Here is an 18,121-nt window from a genome sequence, read left to right as displayed (position 1 = left end):
AGGGTGGTTTGCACGTTAATGACCGGGCCAATTTTTACAATTCTGACCACTGTCCCTTTATGAGGTTATAACTCTGGAACGCTTCAATGGATCCTAGTGATTCTGACATTGTTTTCTCGTGACATATTGTACTTCATGACAATGGTAAAAATTATTTGATAGTACCTGCGTTTATTTGTGAAAAAAACGGAAATTTGGCGAAAATTATGAAAATTTCGCAATTTTCCAACTTTGAATTTTTATGCAATTAAATCACAGAGATATGTCACACAAAATACTTAATAAGTAACATTTCCCACATGTCTACTTTACATCAGCACAATTTTGGAACCAAAATTTTTTTTTGTTAGGGAGTTATAAGGGTTAAAAGTTGACCAGCAATTTCTCATTTCTACAACACCATTTTATTTTAGGGACCACATCTCATTTGAAGTCATTTTGAGGGGTCTATATGATAGAAAATACCCAAGTGTGACACCATTCTAAAAACTACACCCCTCAAGGTGCTCAAAACCATATTCAAGAAGTTTATTAACCCTTCTGGTGCTTCACAGGAATTTTTTGAATGTTTAAATAAAAATGAACGTTTAACTTTTTTTCACAAAAAATTTAATTCAGCTCCAATTTGTTTTATTTTACCAAGGGTAACAGGAGAAAATGGACCCCAAACATTGTTGTACAATTTGTCCTGAGTATGCCAATACCCCACATGTGGGGGTAAACCACTGTTTGGGCGCATGGCAGAGCTCGGAAGCGAAGGAGTGCCATTTGACTTTTCAATGCAAAATTGACTGGAATTGAGATGGGACGCCATGTTTCGTTTGGAGAGCCCCTGATGTGGCTAAACATTGAAACCCCCCACAAGTGACACCATTTTGGAAAGTAGACCCCCTAAGGAACTTATCTAGAGGTGTGGTGAGCACTTTGACCCAACAAGTGCTTCACAGAAGTTTATAATGTAGAACCGTAAAAATAAAAAATCATATTTTTTCACAAAAATTATCTTTTCGCCCCCAATTTTTTATTTTCCCAAGGGTAAGAGAAGAAATTGGACCCCAAAAGTTGTTGTACAATTTGTCCTGAGTACGCTGATAGCCCATATGTGGGGGTAAACCACTGTTTGGGCGGATGGGAGAGCTCGGAAGGGAAGGAGCGCCGTTTGACTTTTCAATGCAAAATTGACAGGAATTGAGATGGGACGTCATGTTGCGTTTGAAGAGCCACTGATGTGCCTAAACATTGAAACCCCCCACAAGTGACACCATTTTCGAAAGTAGACCCCCTAAGGAACTTATCTAGAGGTGTGGTGAGCACTTTGACCCACCAAGTGCTTCACAGAAGTTTATAATGTAGAACCGTAAAAATAAAAAATCATATTTTTTCACAAAAATTATCTTTTTGCCCCCAATTTTTTATTTTCCCAAGGGTAAGAGAAGAAATTGGACCCCAAAAGTTGTTGTACAATTTGTCCTGAGTACGCTGATACCCCATATGTGGGGGTAAACCACTGTTTGGGTGGATGGGAGAGCTCGGAAGGGAAGGAGCGCCGTTTGACTTTTCAAAGCAAAATTGACAGGAATTGAGATGGGACGCCATGTTGCGTTTGAAGAGCCACTGATGTGCCTAAACATTGAAACCCCCCACAAATGACACCATTTTGGAAAGTAGACCCCCTAAGGAACTTATCTAGAGGTGTGGTGAGCACTTTGACCCACCAAGTGCTTCACAGAAGTTTATAATGCAGAGCCGTAAAAATAAAACAAAATTTTTTTCCCACAAAAATTATTTTTTTAGCCCCCAGTTTTGTATTTTCCTGAGGGTAACAGGAGAAATTGGACCCCAAAATTTGTTGCCCAATTTGTCCTGAGTGCGATGATACACCATATGTGGGGGGAACCACTGTTTGGGCACATGGGAGGGCTCAGAAGGGAAGGAGTGCCATTTGAATGCAGACTTAGATGGAATGGTCTGCAGGTGTCACATTGCGTTTGCAGAGCCCCTAATGTACCTAAACAGTAGAAACCCCCCACAAGTGACACCATTTTGGAAAGTAGACCCCCTTAGGAACTTATCTAGATGTGTGCTGAGCGCTTTGACCCACCAAGGGCTTCACAGAAGTTTATAATGGACAGCCGTAAAAATAAAACAAAAATTTTTTCCCACAAAAATTATTTTTTAGCCCCCAGTTTTGTATTTTCCCGAGGGTAACAGGAGAAATTCGACCCCACAATTTGTTGTCCAATTTGTCCTGAGTGCGCTGATACCCCATATGTGGGGGGGAACCACTGTTTGGGCGCATGGGAGGGCTCGGAAGGGAAGGAGCTCCATTTGGAATGAGGACTTAGATGGAATTGTCTGCAGGTGTCACATTGCATTTGCAGAGCCCCTAATGTACTTAAACAGTAGAAACCTCCCACAAGTGACACCATTTTGGAAACTAGACCCCCTAAGGAACTCATCTAGATGTGTTGTGATAGCTTTGAACCCCCAAGTGTTTCACTACAGTTTGTAACGCAGAGCCGTGAAAATTAAAAAAAAAAATCTTTCCCCCCAAAATTATTTTTTAGCCCCCAGTTTTGTATTTTCCCGAGGGTAAGAGGAGAAATTCGACCCCAAAAGTTGTTGTCCAATTTGTCCTGAGTACGCTGATACCCCGTATGTTGGGGGAAACCAACGTTTGAGCGCATGGCAGAGCTCGGAAGGGAAGGAGCACCATTTGGAATGCAGACTTAGATGGAATGGTCTGCAGACGTCACATTGCGTTTGCAGAACCCCTAATGTACCTAAACAGTAGAAACCCCCCACAAGTGACCCCATATTGGAAACTAGACCCCCCAGGGAACTAATCTAGATGTGTTGTGAGAACTTTGAACCCCCAAGTGTTTCACTACAGTTTATAACGCAGAGCCGTGAAAATAAAAAATCTTTTTTTTTCCCATAAAAAATATGTTTTAGCCCCGAGTTTTGTATTTTCCCAAGGGTAGCAGGAGAAATTGGACCCCAAAAGATGTTGTCCTATTTGTCCTGAGTACGCTGATACCCCATATGTTGGGGTAAACCCCTGTTTGGGCACACGGGAGAGCTCGGAAGGGAAGAAGCACTGTTTTACTTTTTCAACGCAGAATTGTCTGGAATTGAGATCGGACGCCATGTCGCGTTTGGAGAGCCCCTGATGTGCCTAAACAGTGGAAACCCCCCAATTATAACTGAAACCCTAATCCAAACACATCCCTAACCCTAATCCCAACAGTAACCCTAACCACACCTCTAACCCTGACACACCCCTAACCCTAATCCCAACCCTATTCCCAACCGTAAATGTAATCTAAACCCTAACTGTAACTTTAGCCCCAACCCAAACTGTAGCCCTAGCCCTAACCCTAGCCCTAACCCTAATCCTAACCCTAGCCCTAACCCTAGCCCTAACCCTAGCCCTAACCCTAGCCCTAGCCCTAGCCCTAACCCTAGCCCTAACCCTAGCCCTAACCCTAACCCTAGCCCTAACCCTAGCCCTAACCCTAGCCCTAACCCTAGCCCTAACCCTAGCCCTAACCCTAGCCCTAACTCTAACCCTAGCCCTAATGGGAAAATGGAAATAAATACATTTTTTTAATTTTTCCCTAACTAAGGGGGTGATGAAGGGGGGTTTGATTTACTTTTATAGCGGGTTTTTTAGCGGATTTTTATGATTGGCAGCTTTCACACACTGAAAGACGCTTTTTATTGCAAAAAATATTTTTTGCGTTACCACATTTTGAGAGCTATAATTTTTCTATATTTTGGTCCACAGAGTCATGTGAGGTCTTGTTTTTTGCGGGACGAGTTGATGTTTTTATTGGTAACATTTTCGGGCACGTGACATTTTTTGATCGCTTTTTATTCCGATTTTTGTGAGGCAGAATGACCAAAAACCAGATATTCATGAATTTCTTTTGGGGGAAGCGTTTATACCGTTCCGCGTTTGGTAAAATTGATGAAGCAGTTTTATTCCTCGGGTCAGTACGATTACAGCGACACCTCATTTATATCATTTTTTTATGTTTTGGCGCTTTTATACGATAAAAACAATTTTATAGAAAAAATAATTATTTTTGCATCGCTTTATTCTCAGGACTATAACTTTTTTATTTTTTTGCTGATGATGCTGTATGGCGGCTCGTTTTTTGCGGGACAAGATGACGTTTTCAGCGGTACCATGGTTAGTTATATCTGTCTTTTTGATCGCGTGTTATTCCACTTTTTGTTCGGCGGTATGATAATAAAGCGTTGTTTTTTGCCTCGTTTTTTTTTTTTTTTTTTTCTTACGGTGTTTACTGAAGGGGTTAACTAGTGGGCCAGTTTTATAGGTCGGGCCGTTACGGACGCGGCGATACTAAATATGTGTACTTTTATTGTTTTTTTTTTTTTATTTAGATAAAGAAATGTATTTATGGGAATAATATTTTTATTTTTTTTTTCATTATTTTGGAATATTTTTTTTTATTTTTTTTTACACATTTGAATTTTTTTTTTTTTACTTTTTTACTTTGTCCCAGGGGGGGACATCACAGATCAGTGATCTGACAGTTTGCACAGCACTGTCTCAGATCACTGATCTGACATGCAGCGCTGCAGCCTTCACAGTGCCTGCTCTGAGCAGGCTCTGTGAAGCCACCTCCCTCCCTGCAGGACCCGGATCCGCGGCCATCTTGGATCCGGGGCTGGAGGGAGCAGGGAGGGAGGTGAGACCCTCGCAGCAACGCGATCACATCGCGTTGCTGCGGGGGGCTCAGGGAAGCCCGCAGGGAGCCCCCTCCCTGCGCGGTGCTTCCCTGTACCGCCGGCACATCGCGATCATCTTTGATCGCGGTGTGCCGGGGGTTAATGTGCCGGGGGCGGTCCGTGACCGCTCCTGGCACATAGTGCCGGATGTCAGCTGCGATAAACAGCTGACACCCAGCCGCGATCGGCGGCGCTCCCCCCGTGAGCGCTGCCGATCGCATATGACGTACTATTGCGTCCTTGGGAAGTAAAGCCCACCCCACATGGACGCAATAGTACGTCTAATGGCAGAAAGGGGTTAATTAGTGATGAGCGAATATACTCATTACTCGAGATTTCTCGAGCACGCTCGGGTGTCATCCGAGTATTTTTTTAGTGCTCGGAAATTTAGTTTTTATTGCCGCAGCTGAATGATTAACATCTGTTAGCCAGCATAAGTACATGTGGGGATTCCCCAGCAACCAGGCAACCCCCACATGTACTTATGCTGGCTAACAGATGTAAATCATTCAGCTACGGCAAGAAAAACTAAATCTCCGAGCACTAAAAAATACTCGGAGGACCCCCGAGCGTCCTCGGGAAATTTCGACTAACGAGTATATTCGCTCATCACTAATTAAAATGTCTTATGTACCCTACAATGATATAATTAAAGACACTCTAGCCATTATATAAATCTACTGATGGAGGTATAAATAAAGTTTTACAGATCTCAGAAAATGGTTTGCTTTTTAATTTTTTTTTAAAGCAAAGTTCAAAACTTTTTTAATTCCTAAAAAACAACAACAAAAAAACTAAAGTTTAGTATTGCAGTACTCATACTAATCTAGAGAATCATGTTGGCAGGTATTCTTTTACCGCACAATGTACAGAGATAAAAAAAAAAAAGAAGAAATCTTCCTTTTTTTCCAGTACGTTATATAGTAACTAGATGGTGGCCCAATTCTAACGCATCGGGTATTCTAGAATATGCATGTCCACGTAGTATATTGCCCAGCGACGTAGTATATTGCCCAGCCACGTAGTATATTGCCCAGTCACGTAGTATATTGCCCAGTCACGTAGTATATTGCCCAGCCACGTAGTATATTGCCCAGCCACGTAGTATATTGCCCAGCCACGTAGTATATTGCCCAGCCACGTAGTATATTGTCCAGCCACGTAGTATATTGCCCAGCCACGTAGTATGTTGCCCAGCCACGTAGTATATAGCACAGCCCACATAGTACGGTATATTGCCCAGTCACGTAGTATATTGCCCAGTCACGTATTGACCAGCCACATAGTATATAGCACAGCCCACGTAGTATATTGCCCAGTCACGTAGTATATTGCCCAGCCACGTAGTATATTGCCCAGTCACAGAGCCACGTAATATAGAGACTTAAAAAAAAACTAAATAAACATATACTCACCTATAGCCCGTTGAAGTCCTGCTATACTTACCATCCGCAGCCTTTCCCGCTTGTCGCCACGCTCCCGGGACCGCTCCATTGCAAGCGGCAGCTTGCGGTCCCAGGGCTGGTGTGAGCAGGACCTATGATGACGTCGCGGTCGCGGTCACATGACCGTGACGTCACGGCAGGTCCTTGTCGCACACCTGCCCTGGGACAGGACCTCACCGGAAGCTGCTGCTTGCAATGGAGCGGTCCCGGGAGTGTGGCGAGGAGCGAGAAAGGCGGCGGAGGGTGAGTATAGCAGGTTTTTAGTTTTTTTAAAATTATTTTTAACATGACATATTTTTACTATTGATGCTGCATAGGCAGCATCAATAGTAAATAGTTGGGGACACACAGGGTTAATAGCAGCGGTAACGGAGCGCGTTACACCGCAGGCCGTTACCGCTGCCATTAACCCTGTGTGAGCGGTGAGTGGAGGGGATTACGGAGCGGGCGCCGGGCAGTGAGTGCAGGGAAGTAGGGGAGGGACTAATCGGACTGTGCCCGTCGTTGATTGGTCGCGGCAGCCATGACAGGCAGCTGCCGAGACCAATCAGCGAACGAATAACCGTGACAGAAGGACAGACATACAAACGGAAGTACCCGTTAGACAATTATGTATATAGATGTGAATGGCGTCATTCAAAATGAAAACTGGGTGTTACATAGGTTGAAAAAAGACTTGGAGCCATCAAGTTCAACCTTTCTCTATCACTAGATTATTTATACACTACAATGCCATTTATTGTGAGAGAAGCATCCAGCCCCTTTTTAAAGGGAACCTGTCACCCCGAAAATCGCAGGTGAGCTAAGCCCACCGGCATCAGGGGCTTATCTACAGCATTCTGTAACGCTGTAGATAAGCCCCCGATGTTACCTGAAAGAGGAGAAAAAGACGTTATATTATACTCACCCAGGGGCGGTCCCGCTGCTGGTCAGGTCGGATGGGCGTCTCCGGTCCGCTGCGGCGCCTCCCATCTTCATTACAAGACGTCCTCTTCTGATCTTCAGCCACGGCTCCGGCGCAGGCGTACTTTGCTCTGCCCTGTTGAGGGCAGACAAAGTACTGCAGTGTGCAGGCGTCGTGCCTCTGACCTTTCCGGCGTCTGCGCACTGCAGTACTATCCTCTGCCCTCAAGAGGGCAGAGCAAAGTACGCCTGCGCCGGAGCCGTGGCTGAAGATCAGAAGAGGACGTCTTGTAATGAAGATGGGAGGCGCCGGAGCGGACCGGAGACGCCCATCCGACGACCAGCAGCGGAACCGCCCCTGGGTGAGTATAATCTAACGTCTTTTTCTCCTCTTTCAGGTTACATCGGGGGTTTATCTACAGCATTACAGAATGCTGTAAAATAAGCCCCTGATGCCGGTGGGCTTACCTCACCCGCGATTTTCGGGGTGACAGGTTCCCTTTAAAGGGAATCTGTTAGCACGTAATCTGAGAGTACCATGATGTACACTCCCTGACAGAATTTATGTCCCTTATCCATGTTATGTAAATAAAAGGTTATAACCTGACGTTAAATTCATCCATTGGTTGTATAAATTATTCTTTTGAACGCTGAAACCCTCCGAAATGTGGTTTAGGTTAAGAAAATAAATTGGCATCAATGCAGAAATATTGATCAGTTAATGGACACAGAATGTTCAGATTTTGGGAAGACAAAAGTTTTGTCGCCCACAGAAAGTTATGTGATATTCAAACAAATAATTAACTTAAATTACAAATATACTGTATGTTGCATAACATTGGTGAATGAAGTTGTGGTGCTATTAGAGTCATATTTAATATTTTGTGTGACTTCCATGAGCTTGAAGGACTGCATCCATGCGGTTCAACAATGATTTGTGCAATTTATTAATGAAGTCATCAGGAATAGCAAAGAATGCAGTCTTACATGCCTCCCAGAGTTCATCTAGATTCTTTGTTTTTGTCTTCCAAGCTTCTTCTTTCATCCTACCCCAAACATGCTCAATGATGTTCATGTCTGGTGACTGGGCTGGCCGGTCCTTGAGCACCTTGATCTTTTTTGCTTGGAGGAACTTTGTTGTAGAGATTGATGTATGAGATGGAGCACCATCCTGCTGCAGAATTTGACCCCTTTTATGATTTGGAATATAAGAGGTAGCCAATAGTTCTTGATATTTTAGGCTCTTGATATTGCCTTCCACCTTGCAAATGTTTCACACACCCCTATACTGAATGTAACCCCAGACCATGGTCTTTCCACCACCAATGTAACTGTTTCCTGGGTTATTTTTGATCCATACGGGCTCCAGTAGGTCTCCTGCAGTATTTGCGGCGGCTGTGGTGTAATTCTCCTGAAGATTCATCAGAAAAATCCACCTTCTGCCACTTTTCCAGCCTCCATTTGTTTAGCAGGCTGTGGGACTTTGCAAATGCCACACTGTTTTTTTTTTGCCTTTTGTTTAGTGCTGGCCTCTGGGCACTGATTCGACCATGGAGGCCATTTCGAGACAGAATCCTACAAACTGTTCTAGTTGACACAGGGACTTGAGGTGACCAGGCCTGTTGGAGCTCTGCTGCAGTGGAAGAGGGGCTTGCTTTGGATTTTCTAACCAACAACTGTTCCTCCTGAGCAGTTGTCTTGCGGGGTCTGCTGGACCTGGGCTTGTCAAACACATCTCCAGTCTCTTCAAATCTTTTTTTTTAAATTCTTTGTACTTGATGCTGAGACACATTAAAGGTGCAAGCCACCTCTGCAGTGGATCTGGTCTTCAGCCTCTTGATAATCCAGGCTTTGGTTGCAGGGTGGATTTTTGGCATGTTGTCAGAGCCTAAGTTGCAGTTCAAGGGAAGGTCTGGGGTGCTGGGTTTCTTTTTATACACACACACTAATTAACCGACCATTTACTGAGCACAGGTGAGGATGTAAACTAGGATTGGGTGCATTATATGACCAGGCGACAAAACTTTTGTCTTGCCAAAATATGAACATTCTGTGTCCATTAACTGATCAATATTCTGCATTGATGCCAATTTATTTTCTTAACCTAAACCACATTTCGGAGGGTTTCAGCTTTCAAAAGAATAATTTATACAACCAATGGATGAATTTAACGTCAGGTTGTAAGCTTTTATTTACATAACATGGATAAGCGACATAACTTCTGTCAGGTGTGTAGGAGCAGAGACACTGATTCTGGTGATGTAACACTTACTGGGCTGTGTTTTGCCGTTTCAATAAAAGCAGAGTTTTTTGTCAGCAGGAGATTATCACTACAAGACAACTGGCAATGTGCCTCCCAGTCCAACCACACACCCAAGCATTGATTAGCAGCTCTCTGTCAGTATACAGATTGCACAGAGAGCTGTGGTGTGGGTGAGGTTAACAACTAAATCCGCAGCAGAGAAAATTGTGATTCTATCATCACTGCTGCACCCAGAAATCATGGTCTCTGTGTCTACACCATGCTGCTGTCCAATTACATGGCAGAAACCTGTGGACAGATTCTCTTTTAATGCTGTTATAGTATCTGCCATTACTACCTCTTGTGGTCGGGCATTCCACAGTCTGACTGCTCTAACTGTAAAGAATCCTTTCCTATTCAGCTGTGTCTAAAATGTACAATGGAGGATGAATGGGCAGGACACCATACTATGTTATCTCTGTTATCAGGCAAAACAGAGGATTGGCCAGTAGAAGTCCGATATGGCTAATTGTGACTTTCCTTAGCAATAAACGAGCTCCGTGCTGCTCATCCATTACATTGTGCGTAGATTCCCACTTACAACTACAGCTCCTCCCGACAACCTCTAGCTAATGGCAGCTTGTGACCTTATATTTGCGTGTAACCTGCCTTTTCTACTGTGAGTTTTCTACAAATCCGTTTCCTAACTGGAATCCTGAGTATAGATTGTGCTGGCGATGGAGTAAGATTCCTATTCAGCGATTACTGACAGCGTTACTACATCTGGCCCGGGGATGGCTCCAGGCTGGTCAGACCTCGGATTGACCGGTCTCTGGAGCCGATCCAGTGTCATGAGTCATTACCTCTGACATCCGTAATGGGCCTCATTACATCAAACTTTAAAAGCCGCATTAACAGCCGTCCCGAAATAGAGCAATAACTAGGTGGCTCATGACGTCAGCCCGAACGCCTATTGTATGGATAATTGGACGTTTTTTCCTTTTGCTTTATGTACTGCTGACAGATGTCGCCCTCTCGTTGGTGAAGTTCTACCCCGCTCAGGCCAGAGGGGAAAACTTGATTATATTTAATTAAACAAATGGACAAATTACTGAGACTTTTTCCAAAATGTTCTGTTCAATTTCCATCCGCGCACCACCTTTTCCTATAGCCGAGTTTTGTGAGATTTCCTTTCTAACCGTATAACCTTTTATCATTAGTCTCAAGATGCTCGGTTAACACCGTAATGTCAGGCAATGGATGATATAAGTACATAGGTTACATTTAAAGGGCAAGTAAATATTTACAACTCATTCGTTTGATGATCTGAAACATTGAAGTGTGAAAAATATGCAAAAATCCGTAAGGGGGCAAACACTTTTTCACACAACTGTAGTTGATTGGCTCTTGTTTATGGGTAGAAAGTGGTCTCCATAAATGAAGCATAACCCCCAGGCTTCACAGGATATTGCTAACTTCGCCATGCACTGTACTACTGAAGTTTTACAGTATAAGGGTCATTCAGAATTACAATAATAAAGATAGAAAACATTTGTTATGTATTAAAAACAAATGTCATATGGATGTACTGTACAAAACAGACTCGCTGACGAAAAACAGACTATTTTACCCGCGTTCGTGTGAACTCGGCCTGAGTTCGAGTGAACTCGGCCTGAGTTCGAATTATCCCCTTTGCCCTTTACAAAAATAAACAAATTAAAAAAAATCATATTTTATATCGCCACATATGCATAAGTCCCATCTATGAGAATATAAAATTAATCAACTCATATAGTAGACAACGTATAGAAAGGAAAAAAAATCAGTCTGCCATTATTGTCGCTTTTTCCATCATTGCACCTTCTACAAAAAATGAAATAAAAAGCTACCAAAACATCACAGTGGTACCAATAAAAACTACAGCTCAATACGCACAAAAAACAAGCAGCAACATAGGTCAATGCATGGGGGGTATAAAAAAAAAGTTACAGGTCGACACAAAACAATTAGCAGAATCAAATTTCTTTTTTTTCACCACTTGGATTTTTCCCCCTGTTTTCCACTATATTGTACGGTTAAGTCAGTGGTGTCATTGAAAGGTACAACTCGTCCTGCAATAAACAAGATCTCATATGTCTGTGCCGACAAAAAATTGATCTTGGGAAAAAAGGGGGATAAAATGAAAGTTCTAAAATGAAAATTGGCCACAAGCGACAACAACTGCACTTAAAGACAATCTGTCAGTAAGATCATCCCTCCTAGCCAGTGTGAGACATGTAATGACTGACAGTCTTCTCTCCTGATCTACATTTGTAAGATCATCCCTCCTAGCCAGTGTGAGACATGTAATGACTGACAGTCTTCTCTCCTGATCTACATTTGTAAGATCATCCCTCCTAGCCAGTGTGAGACATGTAATGACTGACAGTCTTCTCTCCTGATCTACATTTGTAAGATCATCCCTCCTAGCCAGTGTGAGACATGTAATGACTGACAGTCTTCTCTCCTGATCTACATTTGTAAGATCATCCCTCCTAGCCAGTGTGAGACATGTAATGACTGACAGTCTTCTCTCCTGATCTACATTTGTAAGATCATCCCTCCTAGCCAGTGTGAGACATGTAATGACTGACAGTCTTCTCTCCTGATCTACATTTGTAAGATCATCCCTCCTAGCCAGTGTGAGACATGTAATGACTGACAGTCTTCTCTCCTGATCTACATTTGTAAGATCATCCCTCCTAGCCAGTGTGAGACATGTAATGACTGACAGTCTTCTCTCCTGATCTACATGTGTAAGATCATCCCTCCTAGCCAGTGTGAGACATGTAATGACTGACGGTCTTCTCTCCTGATATCATGGTCTGCTGAGTTTATGGGATTAGGTGGTTTTAGGGTTAGCCTGGATGGCCTCACTCTGGGATTCTGGGAGGCTTCTTATAGCCTCATTGTGGGGCCATTCCCTGTCGCTTATACTCTGACCCTTGGCCGAGTGTGTTTGACCCTGTTGTGCTTTGTGCCTGTGCTACGTTACGTCTGTCTGGTTCTGATTTGGCTGTATCCCTGTTACGAGTTTTGCCTGCCCTTTTTGTACTGTGCTGCCGTCTCTGTGTATGACCCCTTGGCTAATTCCTGGCTACCCTCTGCCTGCTTCTCTTGTACTGCACTGCCCTCTATGTGTATGACCCCTTGGCCACGTCCTGACTATCTGTTCTGTCTAATCCCTTGGTAACTTTGTGCCGTAGTTACCTTTCTAGGAGATTTCCTTCAGGTCCTAGCTCTCTGGATCTTAGGCCACACCTCCAGCAGTCACGTGCTTCAGGTTCTATTTGTCTGAAGCACACATCTTCACCCTTCTTCCCCGCTCCACAGGTATCTTTGGGCACAGTTTGTTTACTCAGGTGTTGTGAATTCCGTTCTGGAGCTCCCTCCTGTGGTTGCTAATGGTATTTTTGTGAGTTCTGCCCTTGGGCTCCCTCTGGTGGTTTCGAGTGGAACTGCTGCTCCTTTAGATAGCTGTAGCAGCTGCCTTCACTAATCGCCTTGCCTGGGTTTGTTATTTAAACCTGCTCTGGGCTTTAGTCTATGCCTGCTGTCAATGTTCTTGGTTGGATTTGGTTCTCTCCTTGGAATTCTCATATGGCCAGTCCTTGTCTGCAAAAGATAAGTTTTTGCTAGTTTTTGTTTGTCCATTTGTTTGGACTCTATTGCTTTGCAAATATGTCTCTTTTTGTCCAGCTTGTCACTGTGTCTTATTCAGGCTAGCTGGAGGCTCTGGGAAAGCAGATTTGCCCCTCCACACCGTGAGGCGGTGTGGGGTTCATTTTTGTAAACTCTGCGTGGAGTTTGTAGTTTTTAATACTGACCGCACAGTATCCTTTTCTCTCTGTCTATCTAGTTTAGTATTGGCCTCCTTTGCTGAATTCTGATTTCATTTCTGTGTACGTCATTTCCCTCTCCATTCACAGTCAATATTTGTGGGGGGCTATCTTTCCTTTTGGGGGTTTTCTCTGAGGCAAGATAGCTTTCTATTTCCTTCTTTAGGGGTAGTTATTTCTTAGGCTGTGAAGAGGTGTCTAGGGAGAGTCAGGAACATCCCACGGCTATTTCTAGTGTTGTTAGGATTAGGGACTGCGGTCAGTAGAGGTACCACCTTCTCAGAGCTCGCTCCATGTTGCGTTTTAGCCACCAGGTCATATCAGTGTGGCCTCTTAACCACCAGGTCATAACAGTACAGCAGGCCAAGAATGAATTAAATGCATCTCAAAAGAAGGAAAAGAAAGTTCTGAACCATTTTTTTTTTCTGTGCTCTGTTCTGTCTTTTTTTTCCTCTTGATATCTGGGTGGTGCTGGATATATGCTCCGGTATGGAGGTTCAGAGTTTGTTTTCTCGTGTGGATCAACTTGCTGCAAGAGTCCAGAGTATCCAAGATTATATTGTCCAGACTCCGGCTCTAGAGCCTAGAATTCCTACTCCTGATTTGTTTTTTGGGGACAGATCCAAGTTTTTGAACTTTAAAAATAGCTGCAAATTGTTTTTTGCTTTGAAACCCCGTTCTTCTGGTGATCCCATTCAGCAAGTAAAAATCATCATATCCTTACTGCGTGGTGATCCTCAAGACTGGGCTTTTGCTCTTGAAACAGGGGATCCGGCATTGTTGAGTGTGGATGCATTTTTTCAAGCGCTCAGATTGTTGTATGACGAGTTATACTGCCAGAAATTTAGAAAATGGTCTGTGCTCACTAAGTGGAATGAAGAGGCTCTGGCTGCTATTTTCAGAAAAGGTCTTTCTGAAACCCTTAAAGATGTTATGGTGGGCTTTCCTACGCCTACCGGTTTGAGCGAATCTATGTCTCTAGCCATTCAGATTGATAGGCGCTTGCGTGAGCGCAAGGTGGTGCACCATATGGCAGTGTCCTCTGAGCAAAGTCCTGACTCTATGCAATGTGATAGGATTTTGACTAGAGCAGAAAGACAGAAATTCAGACGTCAGAATGGCCTGTGTTTTTACCGTGGTGATTCTGCTCATGCTATTTCTGATTGCCCTAAGCGTACTAGGAGGGTCCCTAGGTCTGTTACCATTAGTACTGTGCAGCCTAAATTTCTCTTGTCTGTTACCCTGATTTGCTCATTGTCGTCATTTTCTGTTATGGCATTTGTGGATTCTGGCGCTGCCCTGAACTTAATGGACTTAGAATTTGCCAAGCGCTATAGTTTTTCCTTGGAGCCTTTGCAGAGTCCTATTCCCTTAAGGGGAATTGATGCTACGCCATTGGCCAAGAATAAACCTCAGTATTGGACTCAGTTAACCATGTACATGGCTCCAGCAAATCAGGAAAATATTCGCTTTTTGGTGTTGCATAATTTGCATGATGTTGTTGTGCTGGGTTTTCCATGGTTACAGGTACATAACCCAGTGCTGGATTGGAGATCTATGTCTGTAACTGGTTGGGGTTGTCAGGGGATACATAGTGATATTCCTTTCATGTCCATTTCCTCGTCCCCTTCTTCTGAAGTTCCTGAGTTTTTGTCGGATTTCCAGGATGTATTTGATGAGCCCAAGTCCAGTTCCCTGCCTCCTCATAGGGACTGCGATTGTGCCATTAATTTGATTCCTGGCTGTAAGTTCCCTAAGGGCCGACTTTTCAATCTGTCTGTGCCAGAGCATGCTGCTATGCGGAGTTATATAAAGGAGTCCTTGGAGAAGGGGCATATTCGCCCGTCTTCGTCACCGTTGGGAGCGGGATTTTTTTTTGTTGCCAAGAAGGATGGCTCCTTGAGACCCTGTATAGATTATCACCTTCTCAATAAGATCACTGCCAAATTCCAGTACCCTTTACCTTTACTTTCTGATTTGTTTGCTCGGATTAAGGCTGCCAGTTGGTTTACTAAAATCGACCTTCGAGGGGCGTATAGTCTCGTGCGTATTAAACAAGGTGATGAATAGAAAACAGCATTTAATACGCCCGAAGGCCATTTTGAATATCTTGTGATGCCATTCGGGCTCTCTAATGCTCCATCGGTATTTCAGTCCTTTATGAATGATATCTTCCGGAATTATCTGGATAAATTCATGATTGTGTATTTGGATGATATTTTGGTTTTCTCCGATGATTGGGAGTCTCATGTAAAGCAGGTTAGGATGGTATTTCAGGTCCTTCGTGCTAATGTGTTGTTTGTGAAGGGGTCTAAGTGCCTCTTTGGAGTTCAGAAGGTTTCTTTTTTGGGTTTCATTTTTTCCCCCTCGGCTATTGAAATGGACCCTGTTAAAGTCCAGGCCATTCATGATTGGACTCAACCTACATCTGTAAAGAGCCTTCAGAAATTTTTGGGCTTTGCCAATTTTTATCGCCGCTTTATTGCTAATTTTTCTAGTGTGGTGAAACCTCTGACCGATTTGACGAGGAAGGGCGCTGATGTGGTGAATTGGTCCTCTGCGGCTGTTGAGGCCTTTCAGGAGCTTAAACGTCGTTTTACTTCTGCCCCTGTGTTCCGTCAGCCAGATGTTTCTCTCCCTTTTCAGGTTGAGGTTGATGTTTCTGAGATTGGGGCACGGGCCGTTTTGTCTCAGAGAAATTCTGATGGCTCTTTGATGAAACCGTGTGCTTTCTTCTCCAGAAAGTTTTCGCCTGCTGAGCGTAATTATGATGTCGGCAATCGGGAGTTGTTGGCTATGAAGTGGGCATTTGAGGAGTGGCGACATTGGCTTGTGGGAGCCAAGCATCGCGTGGTGGTCTTGACTGATCACAAGAATCTGATTTACCTCGAGTCTGCTAAGCGGTTGAATCCTAGACAGGCTCGGTGGTCTCTGTTTTTCTCACGTTTTGATTTTGTGGTCTCGTATATTCCGGGTTCTAAGAATGTGAAGGCTGATGCCCTTTCTAGGAGTTTTTTGCCTGATTCTCCGGGAGTTCTTGAGCCGCCTGGGATCCTCAAGGAGGGGGTGATTCTTTCTGCCATCTCCCCTGATTTGCGGCGGGTACTTCAGGAGTTTCAGGCTTATAAACCGGACCGCTGTCTTGTGGAGAAATTGTTTGTTCCTGATAGATGGACTAGTAGGGTAATTTCTGAGGTTCATTGTTCAGTGTTGGCTGGTCACCCTGGGATTTTCGGTACCAGAGATTTGGTGGCTAGGTCTTTTTGGTGGCCTTCCTTGTCGCGGGATGTGCGTTCGTTTGTGCAGTCCTGTGGGACCTGTGCTCGGGCTAAGCCTTGCTGTTCCCGTGCCAGCTGCTTGCTTTTGCCTTTGCCTATTCATGAGAGGCCCTGGACGCATATTTCCATGGATTTTATTTCTGATCTTCCTGTCTCTCAGAGGATGCCTGTCATCTGGGTAGTTTGTGACCGGTTTTCTAAGATTGTCCATTTGGTGCCGTTGCCTAAGTTGCCTTCCTCCTCTGATTTGGTTCCATTATTTTTTCAGCATGTGGTTCGTTTGCATGGTATTCCGGAGAATATTGTGTCTGACAGAGGTTCCCAGTTCGTTTCTAGGTTTTGGTGGTCCTTTTGTGCTAGAATGGGCATTGATTTGTCTTTTTCTTCAGCATTCCATCCTCAGACAAATGGCCAAACGGAGCGAACCAATCAGACCTTGGAAACCTATTTGAGATGCTTCGTGTCTGCTGATCAGGATGATTGGGTGACCTTTTTGCCGTTGGCCGAGTTTGCCCTTAATAATCGGGCTAGTTCTGCTACTCTGGTTTCGCCTTTCTTTTGTAACTTTGGTTTTCATCCTCGTTTTTCTTCAGGGCAGCTTGAGCCTTCTGACTGTCCTGGTGTGGATTCCGTGGTGGACAGGTTGCAGCAAATTTGGACTCATGTGGTGGACAATTTGACGTTGTCTCAGGAAAAGGCTCAGCATTTTGCTAACCGTCGTCGGTGTGTTGGTCCCCGGCTTCGTGTTGGTGATTTGGTCTGGTTGTCTTCTCGTCATGTTCCTATGAAGGTTTCTTCCCCTAAGTTCAAGCTTTATTGGGCCTTATAAGATTTCTGAAATTATCAATCCAGTGTCTTTTCGTTTGGCCCTTCCAGCTTCCTTTTCCATTCATAATGTGTTCCATAGATCCTTGTTGCGGAGATATGTGGTACCTATGGTTCCCTCCGTTGATCCTCCTGCTCCGGTGTTGGTTGAGGGGGAATTGGAATATGTGGTGGAGAAGATTTTGGATTCTCGTTTTTCGAGGCGGAAGCTTCAGTATCTGGTCAAGTGGAAGGGTTATGGCCAGGAGGATAATTCTTGGGTTGTTGCCTCCGATGTTCATGCTGCCGATTTGGTTCGTGCTTTCCATTTGGCTCGTCCTGATCGGCCTGGGAGCTCTGGTGAGGGTTCGGTGACCCCTCCTCAAGGGGGGGGTACTGTTGTGAATTCCGTTCTGGAGCTCCCTCCTGTGGTTGCTAATGGTATTTTTGTGAGTTCTGCCCTTGGGCTCCCTCTGGTGGTTTCGAGTGGAACTGCTGCGCCATTAGGTAGCTGTAGCAGCTGCCTTCACTAATCGCCTTGCCTGGGTTTGTTATTTAAACCTGCTCTGGGCTTTAGTCTATGCCTGCTGTCAATGTTCTTGGTTGGATTTGGTTCTCTCCTTAGAATTCTCATATGGCCAGTCCTTGTCTGCAAAAGATAAGTCTTTGCTAGTTTTTGTTTGTCCATTTGTTTGGACTCTATTGCTTTGCAAATATGTCTCTTTTTGTCCAGCTTGTCACTGTGTCTTATTCAGGCTAGCTGGAAGCTCTGGGAAAGCAGATTTGCTCCTCCACACCGTGAGTCTGTGT

General features: G+C 44.2%; 1 protein-coding gene across 1 annotated transcript in view; it reads left to right on the top strand.

Annotated features, from left to right (window-relative positions):
* CENPK (centromere protein K) overlaps positions 1–18,121 on the top strand; it is a 120,324-nt gene that overhangs the window by 56,594 nt on the left and 45,609 nt on the right. The gene's annotated exons all lie outside the window — the stretch shown is intronic.

The sequence above is a fragment of the Ranitomeya imitator genome, chromosome 1, assembly GCF_032444005.1.
Source record: "Ranitomeya imitator isolate aRanImi1 chromosome 1, aRanImi1.pri, whole genome shotgun sequence".
Lineage (NCBI taxonomy): Eukaryota > Metazoa > Chordata > Amphibia > Anura > Dendrobatidae > Ranitomeya > Ranitomeya imitator.
The sequence above is the reverse complement of the archived record's forward strand: the minus strand, read 5'-3'. Positions and strand labels throughout refer to the sequence as shown.